Raw genomic sequence first — 12,497 nt, 5'->3', positions numbered from 1 at the left:
TTGCTGCAGTTAATTTAATTCCTTGTAAGGCTACAGTCGCTTCTTTAGAGTTATAGCCATGCTTCCTTCATAGAGACGCAGTGGCACGGGTCAGTTTCACTCCATCAAACACGATGATTTTCCATCAGTGTTTGCCAGCAATCAAGAACAGGTAGGAGGCCTATCTGCTTTCTAATGTTTTGGAGCTTTTCTGTCATTTTGACGGATGGATTCTAATGGAATGGAGTCGACAACAGATGCTGCCTCTAATGGAACTTGTGGTCGTAAGTCGTGAGAACACGAGGGTAACAATTATCAAGCTAATGACCAGGTAATTCAATGTAGGTAATGCAATGGTATAATGAAAAGATTAGACTGTTGGGAACAGTGTCACCAGACTAGAAATTAAGAAATATACTGACGCTTTGAAATTATCGTGTTTTGACCCAAACTATCATATGTACTAAAACAACTTGTCTATTTAAAATCAAAGCTATATGTGCATGGAACTGCAACAACCTATGGAATAACCATGGCGACATGCCCATTTTAATGGCCCAAATGGCAACCTATCGTATATTTGACTATTTACATCATGTAGTCTGGCAGCACTGGTTGGGAATATCAGTATTTTACTAATTAATACTATAATAAACTACATACACATACACCCTCCATACAACTACATTGCAATATATTACCTTTCCATTCACCAATCACCAGCAAACATCGCAAATTTCCAGTAACGGGGCCACAGCCACCATAACAGAGGCCGTACATATGTGCTCTTCTTGTGAACATGCTAAACACAATCCTGTCTGAAGGCAGCAAATGTCATACAGTATTTTTAAATCACCAGCTACAGCCATAGACACAGGCTTACAAGGGTATATTTCACTTTGTTGTGCACGCCCTCCTGCAGCACTACTGTATATGATCAATGTCTGAGCGTATCTTGTAGAGTGTTAGGGTTAGGCTGCAACAACACTAATAGGCAAACAAATGGTGATGTTTTATTAGCAAATCACCAGTGGATATTTGTTTTGGTTTAGTGTCTCAATAGGCCTTTTAAACCTCCCTGTAGTTGTTCATGCTGCTAACTATAAAATCCCTCCAGGTATTAATACATTACTGAAAGGTTAACAGTTGATGTAACCAGGGAAATATTTGTGTTTGCAAACAAGCATATCTAAAAAGAAAAGATACTACAGTATCTCTGAATTTTCAAATGACAATTTGAAATGTATAACTTGAATATTAATGGCTCCTGTTCGAAACCTTTTCCAATGACCATTACTTGTCCAGTACATAGACTGTATATAAATATGGACATCGTGTCCCCACGTCATTGCATTGGCTAAACTGATGCTATTTCCCCGGGGATACAGGCGGTGCCATCTTGTGTGTTGGCACCAGAGTCTGTGCAGTACAGTGCGAGAATGGAGCCAAGCAGAGCTGCGATATCAATGACCTACCCAGACTCACTCGCACTTTTGTTTAATTAACATTACAATCTGTTCGACCTTCACCAGTTACTAGGAAATGTTGGACTATTCACTGTAATTATTTTTATTTATTTATTTATTTATTTTACAACTCTAATGGTGCCACGGCACCACTTTACGGAGCGAATGGCATGGCAACTTGTACTCACCATTATGTCACTTCCTGGTTTCTATAGTGTGAAAATAACTAACTAAAACAAAAATTGCCACTTGAACATTCATCGACATTATATTAACTACCTAAAATGATAGAAATCTCCTTGAAAAAATGTATTTGACGTGTGGTTTAGTGTTTTAGTTCGGCCTTCATCCCGTCAAATAACACGTAGAAGGTGGAGCCTATGACCTATACTGTAGCCAGACACCAGGGGGAGCTCTACTTGCTTTGGCCTCACTTTTGAGGTGCCACCGTCCATCTTTACATTGTCTACGATCCAGTAACAATCTCTAATAAATGTAATTCCACTATTGCACTCCTGTATTAAACGTTTGATACACTGAATCAAGACTGACTTGAATGTTTTGCTCTTACCTGTTAACGACAGCTAATGTAGGCCTGAATTTCAATTTCACAGGTGGGGCAGGTCGGCCACACAGCTCTACAATCCAAACACAAGAAAACACAGTAAGAATAGACCCTCACAATTCCACAGACGAACCAGCTGTTCCCTGAGAAAAATGACTACTATTGCGTTCTCCCTAGAGCATCAAAGGAAACATGTCTATTCAGAGTCATCTTAAGCAGACCTCATACCGGATGTTTGACTTTACTTCATTAAATGAAATATAAATGGAGTCAGACAAAACAGAGGCATATACATTATGTTTGGAACATCTAGTTTTCTGTAAGAGACACAAGCGCGATGCCAAAGATTGCACATTTTAATACCTGGTGATTGAATGGTCAGGTCCAACACATTCCCAACTGTGGAATTGGAAAATTAAACTCAAATAAAAAAAATTCTTATATAAACATGACACTCTGGGCGGGTCCATTTCTTCATCTGTACGAAAACACAGCCTCCAAAAAAAAAATCTATAACTCGTACTAGATTTATTTCACACAGCGTTTCTTTTTATTGCCACCCAATAAACCAGAGGGTGTGTTTGCGGAGTGTATCTCCCTATTTTTGCGTGTCTGTCCATGGTCCTTCTGCGTAGGTTATCCCCGTAGTCACAACAAGGATTTAACAAAGAGTTCAATTCACATTAGGCCATACTGTATATAAATCAAAGTTTCTACAAATCGTTCAAAACGCAATCCGTGGAAAAAACGCTTTAAACGTACAGCAACTACTTCAATAAAAATGCACTTCAGTTAATGACAAAGAAATTGACATTGGTCACAGTTGTGAGTCAAAGAAGACCAAAATAATGTTCCTTTTAGCTCACACGGGACCAAAGCAACCCATACTTTAACTCTCCTGACACGGCTCAAGCCCTTCCCAGACTGTAATAATGTACATCATCAGATTTTTTTGTGTTTGTTTTAAAAAGAAAGTTAACAGTTTTAGGAACAAAGAGTGTTCACAGCTCAGAGACAAAAGATAATAAATGAGAATGATAACCGCGTCTAGAAGCGTAATATAACCCAGGCTCGACTTCAAGAGGAAAGGAAGATTTATGGAGCAGGAGTAATTACACAGACTCATCTATTTGGCAACTGGTCTCCTCCAAAGACAGAGAGCATTTGTTTAAAGAGTGAAGAGTGAACGAAGACTGGCCTAAGGAAGACTTAAGTGATTGTCAGCTTGTAGATTGGAAATATGGATATGGTCTGTATGAGTTGGACTGAGGCTCCTGTCTGATGAAGAAGTTAGTCACTTCATGTCAGTTTATACCCTATGTTCCCAAATAATATTATCTGCTGTGTTATCATTAGTTTGACCTGACCCAAACAGTGAAGACAAATAATGCCAAGTATGAGAATTTCTTGCAAAACCCAAGCACATATCTCAACATTAATATTAGAAAACCCAATGCCGACCGCACAGATTAACCCAAGGCTGGACACACTGGCTCACTTGCAAGTCAACAACCAGCCAGTTTACAAACTGAGGTAAATCTGCACTTCAGCAGAGAGTATGTGTGATCTGAGGTATGTGCAAAAGAGAAAATGCCACTCTCGGTGTCAGTTTACAGCTCAGCCTTGAGGTATCAAAAGCAGGCGTGTCGTGGCGAGGGCCAGGCTGTGTGCCAGACAGTTGGTTGTTTCTAAAAAGGATCAGTGAGGCGGATTACCGCCTAAATCCCTTCTTTCAACGAGTCCCTACAAACTGTCATTTCACTCTGTGGTTTACAATAGGCAATGAAAACAGTGACAGGTAGGGTGACCCGAGGAAAAAGACGCAGCTTTCAGCGGGAGAAGCATGAACATACGAACGTGGACAGACTCATTGTTTATCGTGAGAGCTCTGGACATGTTGTTTTAATGTTGTTTGTTTTAATTTGTAATGGGTGGATTTACATCGACTTTAGTATTTTGAAATCTTTTTGTGTGCATGTCAACCCCATTTAATTTCCTTATTCTGGTTCTGCAAGCACGTTTTCTGAGCACTGCTGCCAAATGATGCAACAAAAACACAAAAAAATGGGGCAGACGAAGAAGCTCTATCTTTCTAGTAATGGAAGAGTGAAATATGTCGATCAGCCACAACATTATGACCACAGACAGGAAAAGTTGACATTGACCTTTGGGCATTGTGCCACCCATGCTTGACATGCTTGGCCACTCTTCATTAGATTCTCCAGAATACTGCACTGCGGCGCTGACATCGTCTTCAACACATGCGGAGTCTCCACAGGGTAAAAACCCAGTTCATCTATAGGAGAGTAAACTCTTCAGCAGCAGTTCTACTCTGCTTGTTTTAGGTGGCGGTTAATCTAATTGTCTTGCTCAAATAAATTCAATATATGGAGGGGAAAAAACACACGATACCACGTTCACTCCCACTGCCAAGTCACTGCATTTAATACGCTGCAATCAACGGCCGTCCAACGGTGAAACCGGCCTGAACGCGCGCCTTATATCTCATACCGTCCAATAAGCCGACATACCACCCACCCTCCGGCATGTTGAAGTGCTATCCAGCAAAACAGTGCGGCCATAGAGGTTTTAGTAAATCCTAGAAAACCATTAAAAGAAAACACATGATCAAATTCATGTGAGTCCGTAAATAGCCGCATGTCTGAACAGAAGATTGATTCATACTTATGGTTAATGTGGCAATCACTCACCAAGGCTGGCCTTTTACCCCGCACTCACACATTACTGCTGTGAGGCACTTCTGTTAGCCGGTCGCTCACAACACACAGACAGACACACACACACACGGACCCCCACCCACATTGACGACGTACATGCCGCCAATCAAAAATGAATATATCACCTGGCAGCGTGCACAGCGATCCAAAATCAAACCAAATTAGAACGAAGCCACAATAAATGAATATGGCAGTGTAGCATACCGTGTAAAATATGTTACTTTAAATTGCCTAATATGTAGCACAAGTTTACTTTTTTGGTGTTGGGGATTTTCTCTTTACAGTCTCCCTCTATTAAATGTCAGAACATTTTATTTCATATCTTGTAGCACATGTTATATATTTATAGTGACCTGCCTGAATTTAATTACAGCGCAAATAAGCAACTCGTTTACAAAGGCTGCTGCATTCAGCGACTAGACGTTCTTATACTTAGTATGCGGAGACCGCTCGGGGTGTGAAATTGTAAATCATAGAGCAGAAGGAAAACTTCAAGCTCAACAGAGTGAATGTTTTTCTACTCAATTACAGAAAAGTAGAATGCGAAGAAGAAGACTGAGGAAGACAGAATGAGACTACTGGATATATTATAAAACAGATCTCACACATGCAGACAGGCTCCATTTAACTTGCATATCAATTTAAAATTGCAAAGGGTACGTATGCATATCCACACTGGCAGTTCAGTTCAAGGAGTGAAGCAAATTGGAGCACAGTGCCGTGCGTTTGTGCGTGCGTGTGTGTGTATATATATTTATTTAAATATATATATATTTAAATGCAAAATGTTCCCAGATGTATTTATGAGACAATGGTAATAATATCAACGGCAGCAGTACAGACCAGGGGGCTTTCATTCTCTGAGGCAAATGCGTGCCGTGCCAACTCCAATAATATCAAGGCAAACATATTTTGCATGTAGTCTGACCTCAGCTGAACCTCTCCCTTTCAAACGGTAGATGTATTCTCTGCAGAGCAAACTTTTTTCAGTTTTACCTTTTGTTTGGGGTGGCACAGTCACATGGTGGTTAGCACTGAAGCCTCACAGCAAGAAGGTTCTGGCTTCGATCCACCGCTCGACTGGGGCCTTTCAGTGTATCGTCTGCGTGGGTTCTGTCTGGGAACTTTAACTTCCTCCCACCGTCCAAAGACTTACGTTAATTGGTGATTCTAAATTGTCCGTAGATGTGAGTGTGAATGGTTGTCTGTCTCTCTGTGTTAGCCCTGTGATAGACCGGAGACCTGGCGTCCACGGTGAACCCCGCCTCGGGCCCAATGACAGCCAGGACACCCTCCAAAACAGTTCTCTATTAGATGTTGTTACTCCAAATAATTCCGTTTAATCGTCTACCGGTCTCACAGTCTCACCTAAACTGTATTCTGTCAAAGCATCTGCAGACCACCCCTGCTCGCTACACCTGCCAGAAAAGGTGGACTGTGTTTGGATAAGTTTGACTGACATGCTCAGGCAGGCGACTGACGTGATTTGTTTCCCCTGAAAACAGCCCCAGAGGCGCGAAGTACAGTACGGAGCTGTGAACAAGTTAGAGCAGCGTATACGCATGTATACGTGCGAGACGGTTATTGCAGGGTGAGTTTTAGGAGGTGTCCGGGATATACAGCAGCAGCTTGAGGGATATGACTCATTACGGCCTCTAAAGACCCCTCAGTGTGCGCCTTCGACGTGGAGATTTAAAACAAGGAACAAATCTATTTACCTGCCAGGTTAACAAATCTTTTCCGCTTGTTCTGCTCTGGAACCCTTTTTCACCTCAACACCGTGACGCTGAACACTGTTGTTGTTGCATGTGTAGTTTAACAGATTAAATGTGATGCGGAACGTAAAAACAGATTTATCCAATTATTTTTTGAGTATATTCATGGACTCACACAAGGTCAGGAAATCATGTTATTGAATGTGCGTTTTGTTCAAGTTTAACACTCAGCCGCATTTACAGGTATACACGCGATGTTTAAAAGGCTTAAAAATGTTTGATAGTTGGATTTATCTGTCAAAAAATACTATCAGAAAGTCACCTGATCATACAGAGTCTGAGTAGTAGTGAAAAAGTTCCACCAAGTCTCTGTGGGTTTTCTCCTGGTACCTCGGCTTCACCCCACCATCCAAAGACATGCCCATTAGGTTAATTGGTGACGCTAAATTGACCGTAGGCCTGAGTGTGAGTGTGAATGGTTGTCTGTCTCTCTCTGTGTGTCTGTGATAGACTGACAGCTAACCCCCTAGAGGACAAGCGGTTACAGAAGATGAGAATGAGAAATTAATTATAGGTTTCAGAAATGAGAGTGGGTTTCAGTTCAGGAATTACATCAAAAACAAATAAACTACTGACTCAGAGGTCAATGTTTGCGTCTGGAGATCAGTTCTCTGACATTTTTACAGCCATTTTATCACAACCTTCAGCCACGTCACACTGCTTTCACCAATTTGATGTGCTTCAGGTTGCATTCAAAAGCACACGACTTTGTAGGTCATTTAGAGCATGGCAGCCCACACACACACACACACACACACACACACACACACACACACACACACACACACACACACACACACACACACACACACACACACACACACACACACAAACAAAATTATTGGACAAAATTACTTGGACATCAAAAGTTTTCTGCCATGTTTTAGGTCGACTGGCCATTTCTCTACACAGGTCTACACAGTGAGTAGTAACTAAGAGGCCGTGGGCCATTATGTTTGCATAAAGAACAGGCTGATGGATGGACTTCAAGGCAGTTGAAACTTGAGGCACACCATCAGTCAATTAATCAAGCTCCTCTCCTCTTTTTGTCTTCTCCCTTCTTCTTCTATTACACTAAAACAAAAACAGATACACAACACCGCAGGAAGCATACCCACCGCGAATTCACATGCATTCACGCGCTCTGCTTCAGTTAATATAGGGAATTCTGTTCTTTTTTTCCTCATACTGGCGAGGAAACTGAATGTTTTGAAACCTAAGATTACAGTCACTGCTTAACTTGAGGAATTCAGCTGAACTCTTAAAGCCTAAGCGTGTTTTTAGGTAAGCATTATTAAATTCAAGTCATGTGAAAAAAAAAAATGTAACCTGTTTTTAAAACTGAGCTTAAAATTCAGGGCTGAAACTTGTATTTTAAGATGTTTTTCTGATTTGATTTTAAACCTAACCCTCTTAGCTCATCCATCCGTGTACATCACATCAGTTGCTCAGCTGAGGAGCACTTGAGTAAGGCGCTGATCATCTGCTCCACCCTCGCACCTTTTCTTCCTATCAGTCCTGGGATTTGACCCTCCAGTCCCAGGGCTTCTTCTGAAGCCACTAGACAAGATGACCAACAGTTTCTAAGATGTTTTTTTGTGTTAACCATCATTGGGTAAACCATCTAAAGTGTTGATGACCCATCCTGCACTCAGAGTTGTGAACTCATAAAGGTGTGATGGCTTCACTCTCAGTATATTCGCAGAACCTGCTCAGGCCATTTAAGTTCCTAGAAGATCGGACTTTTCAGGTCTGTGCTAGCTTTTTCATGACAACTTTAAACAACTGATTTCAAATTGTAAGTAGCTGAGCGCTACTACACAGCCCCTGATTGCTTCCATACAGCAGACGGACCTACCGCTGTTATGCAACAGCTCTTTGCATATTAGGCTCATATGCAATGACCTTCTTGAACACAGATATCAGTAAATACCCAAGATAGTGAAGAAGAAATAACAGACGTGTATCTTCTAAACTGATGTTAGACAACCATAAACAACTTTGAAGAAAACAATGGTTTTGTAAGCATCGTCCTTGCTGCGTTTGCTGCTCATTCCAGTTCTACTCCCTATGTCAGGGAGTAGATAACAAAGTGATAATGGCCAGGGTTGCGAGTAGATGTCCAAATAAAAACCAGACACACAAGCAGACGGAAAACAACACTGAGAGGTAAGGAGAGGGGCACAGTAAGCAGAAACACGCAAAACTAATTCATACGGGATGAAAACCAATCTTGAAGGAGAGCCACTTCACCTTGAGAACGCCTTTTGGCAACAAAGAACGTCCACAGCCTCTAGATTATCCTTAATTTCCTGCAGCAGAAGGCCTGGCCATGGCACAGCTCAAACAAGTTTTCATTGCTTAATTACATACATTTGCACGGGGTCACAAAAAGGTTTGGAAGCGGCTCTTGACATCTGCATGGCACAGTGAGTGGCATCCCTGCCTGCTGAGATATGAAGGAGGCCAACAGAACTGACCGGGAGAAACAAGAATAAGAATTCTGTTACATACTGTACAAGATGTGCAAAGTCGGATGTTATTATATCATGCGAGCTCTGTAAATTAGAGTAGATTATTACAGAATGAGGTCAAGTTTCCATAAGAGGAATAAAAATGCATAGGGCAAATACACAGAATCCAACCATGACTCTTCAAACCTCTTGGAAATTTCACAAAACCTCACAACCGTGTGGGTGTATAACCAAGATCGGTCTTTTACGGTATTCATTGTTTTACCAGCTGCCTGTTTAATATTCCATCTATATTTTATTTGACATCCTTCACCTACCTCTATTGACTTTAGGTTCACAACATTGGTCTGTGCCAGTCTGAGTTTATTAAATCCTCAAACGGAATATGAGGTTTGGTCAAATGGATTGTTTGACTATTTGTGAGTACGTGTCTCATTTCTAAACCATTTCTGTCGAGATGTCAAACAGCATATGTAGACGAGTTCCCGAACACGTAGAGTTTTAGAGACTTTTAGAGAAAAATGTTCCCACTGCGCGAGCCGCATACAGTGGATGAAATACTGTACAAGTGTAAACCGTGTAAATTGCTACAGGCATTTTTTTCCATTACTAATAAAGTATGTAATTAATTGAATAGATAATCTTACCATGCAATCTTAAAAACCAACATACAACTGAAATCTGATACAGCTTAAAAGTACATCTTAAAGGCATATAACATTCTCTGGGCAACCGTACAACAACAAGTGCACCAACAAAACATTCATTTGACACATAAAAATCTGACCACTAATTCTCGCGCTTCCTATTTTCCCATCTCACACGTTCTCAGACAACAAAGGGGCGGCCTCGCCGGTTGGATGTGGTGCCCCCCTCTCCCCCCTCCAGGTGGCTGCAGGCCTCGTAAACGGCTCCAGACGCAAGGACTCTGTCCACCATCTGACAATGATTAGGACGTAGCCTCTGCCGAATACGAGCGGAGCCTGCACACTCAATTGCTGCAACACGTCTTTATGTGCAGCAAACCTAAACATGCCACCCACAGGTTTGCAGAACTGGGCTGGCGACGCCAATCAGCAGCGAGGCGCGGCGTTCGGTTTCATTTCGGCGGTGGGATAAAGGGAAGAGGGTGTGCGTCAAAGAAAACTGAAAAAGATAAATATGCTGCAGAACAAAGGGCCGTTAGAAGATGGAAAACTGAAAAAGCTGAAATTGAAAATCAATTTTGCACACCACTGACTCCGCAAATTACTTATCAAACCACTGAAACGCAATATCTTACAATGCGGAAGGTTCGATCAAAAGATTAAGCTAACTTCTGCAAATTCATTGTATAAAACCCAGGAAAGTTAAGTTGGTGCGCGAGTGCATTGATCTGTATGTGTGTGACATAACTACATTAGCGACTTTTGTTATTTCTGTCCTTGTCTATATCTTTTCCCTCATTTCTCCTTTCAGACCGTCTCTTATTCTTCCCTTCTTTTCCATTTACACTCACACTTTCTTGCTCTCTCCCCCTGTCCCTCTCCTCCACCCTGACATCTGATAGTGATTATAGACCAGCCTGAAAAACACAACTCACTTAACTCCCTGTTATTAAGTGACTTGGTACTACTGGCATAATTTGTTCATCTACACGTAGAATTAATCGACACAAACGCACGGATGGGGCTCTGGAGGACAAAAAGTCGGCGAGGCTCGTGAACCCGCACTCGTGAACCCATACGCTCACAATCACGCAATCACATGCACTCTCTGCTTCCTTCCAACCTAATGCGCTCATTTCAAACAGGACCCTCATCCTGTCTGCCCCCTCGCTCCCTCCCTCCATCTCCAGTCCCCTGGAACAGAACAGTCACGGCTGTGTGCACTGTTGATTAGCTAGAACCTGAACCCACGGGAAGCACTGCGAAGCTCAGTTTTCTTTATTGTGTTTCCCTTTTAGACAAAGAGAGTCTCTGACAACTTGGCTTTCGCTGTCCTATTACCTTATCTTTAACTAATGTAACCCTAAATTTAAGACGACTTCCACTGCTACCGAGTTGCCTCTCCTTTAACATCTTCTTTAACTGTCATCGAGCTTCAGCGGAGAAAGGGAGAAGTGAAGAGAGGTGAAAACCGAAAAGGAGAATTGAGCCGAGGCGTGCAGGGTTTCGAGCACCGAAGGGAACATGTGTGGATGTGTGCGGCGGTCTGTCTGGAGTTGTAATTTTGGAGTGGTTATGTGGTGACTTGTGGGCACGCAGGCAAGGGCGTGTGCATGAGGTTATTTGTTATGGCTAATTCTTTAATCCTACAACATGTGCCTGAAACCTGCAACAGATGCCTCAGAGGAGAACTTGCGCGCACCAGAGGAAACGCAGAAGAAAACAGGCTGCGCTGCTATCATGCCTCCTAATCCCTGCGCAGCGTGCCTGCAGCAGTTGGTAATGTAGGAACAGAAGATCTGTAGGTTTAGAGAGAGAAAGGGAGAACTATTTGGCCTCCAGGGGCTTCAGTAGAGACTTTCATATATAAACTGTGTTTTATAATGTTAGTCACGAATGTTGTTTTGGTTAGGCCTAATGAAATCTTAAAAGAAAAAGGTCAACTCACGCTGCTGGATTCAACCTCCTGATACCTCCTGATAAAGCTAAACGAGCTGGCTAGGACTCAGTGATTTACACATCAGATATGGTCTCTATTTATATCGCCCATAACTCTCTCCCTGAGAAGTGAATTAGATATAGCCTTTTATTTTCTAATGTTTTAATTAAGAAAAAAAAAAAAAAAAAAGCTTGTCAGTCTGGCTCACTCTGTAAACACGCCACCCAAATGCTAGAGGGCGCTGTGTCTTTTTCGCCAGTCGTATTATTTTTTGTACTACTTCCTGCTTCACTTTCTACTTCCTGCTTCATATTCAACAATGGCGACTGAAACTTTTGCAGTAATTTTGCCAAAGACGAGTAACACAAATGATTTTATCTCCGAACCTCCTCAGTTAACCTTTCCTCGATTTGTACACAATCTTTATTGATCCATAACAATCAATTTGAAAATTGATTGACACGGAGAAGCAGGCGGAAATAGAGGGTATGCACATAACGTCACAGTAAGCAAAGTATCCGTGGTTACGACCACTGAGTGGCAAAAAGTGACATGAGCATGGAGATTAAATCAAATCAAATCAAATCAATTTGAGCCACATTAGTTTGAATCATAGGCTTTAATAGCGTCTAAATTATAGAATTAATTTAAAAAAAACGTGAAGAGCTATTGTACGATTGACCAATAAATGACAATGAAACAATAAACACAATATTTGCTTAATATTTCACTCCTCATCATCCTTTTAACGCCCAGACAGACGCTACAGTATCATATGGCTAACATAAAGCTCTTAGCGTAAGCATCTTTTATTTAGTTGCATTAATCATAACTGATTCTAATGTAAACTAACTGAAACTGAGGCTAATCCACTTTTCCAAATCCACACTAGTTCGTATGGATCATTGTTGAGT

At 41.6% G+C, this 12,497-nt stretch overlaps 1 protein-coding gene across 2 annotated transcripts in view; it reads right to left on the bottom strand.

Moving 5' to 3' along the window:
- bmpr1ba (bone morphogenetic protein receptor, type IBa) overlaps positions 1 to 12,497 on the bottom strand; it is a 63,020-nt gene that overhangs the window by 41,767 nt on the left and 8,756 nt on the right. For both annotated transcript variants that reach the window (XM_047592729.1, XM_047592730.1), the window contains exon 2: positions 2,017 to 2,083. The gene's annotated coding sequence lies outside the window, so the exon portion shown is untranslated. The remainder of the gene's footprint in view (positions 1 to 2,016; positions 2,084 to 12,497) is intronic.

Source organism: Mugil cephalus, chromosome 8 (assembly GCF_022458985.1).
Source record: "Mugil cephalus isolate CIBA_MC_2020 chromosome 8, CIBA_Mcephalus_1.1, whole genome shotgun sequence".
NCBI lineage: Eukaryota > Metazoa > Chordata > Actinopteri > Mugiliformes > Mugilidae > Mugil > Mugil cephalus.
This window is presented reverse-complemented; position numbering and strand designations above follow the sequence as displayed.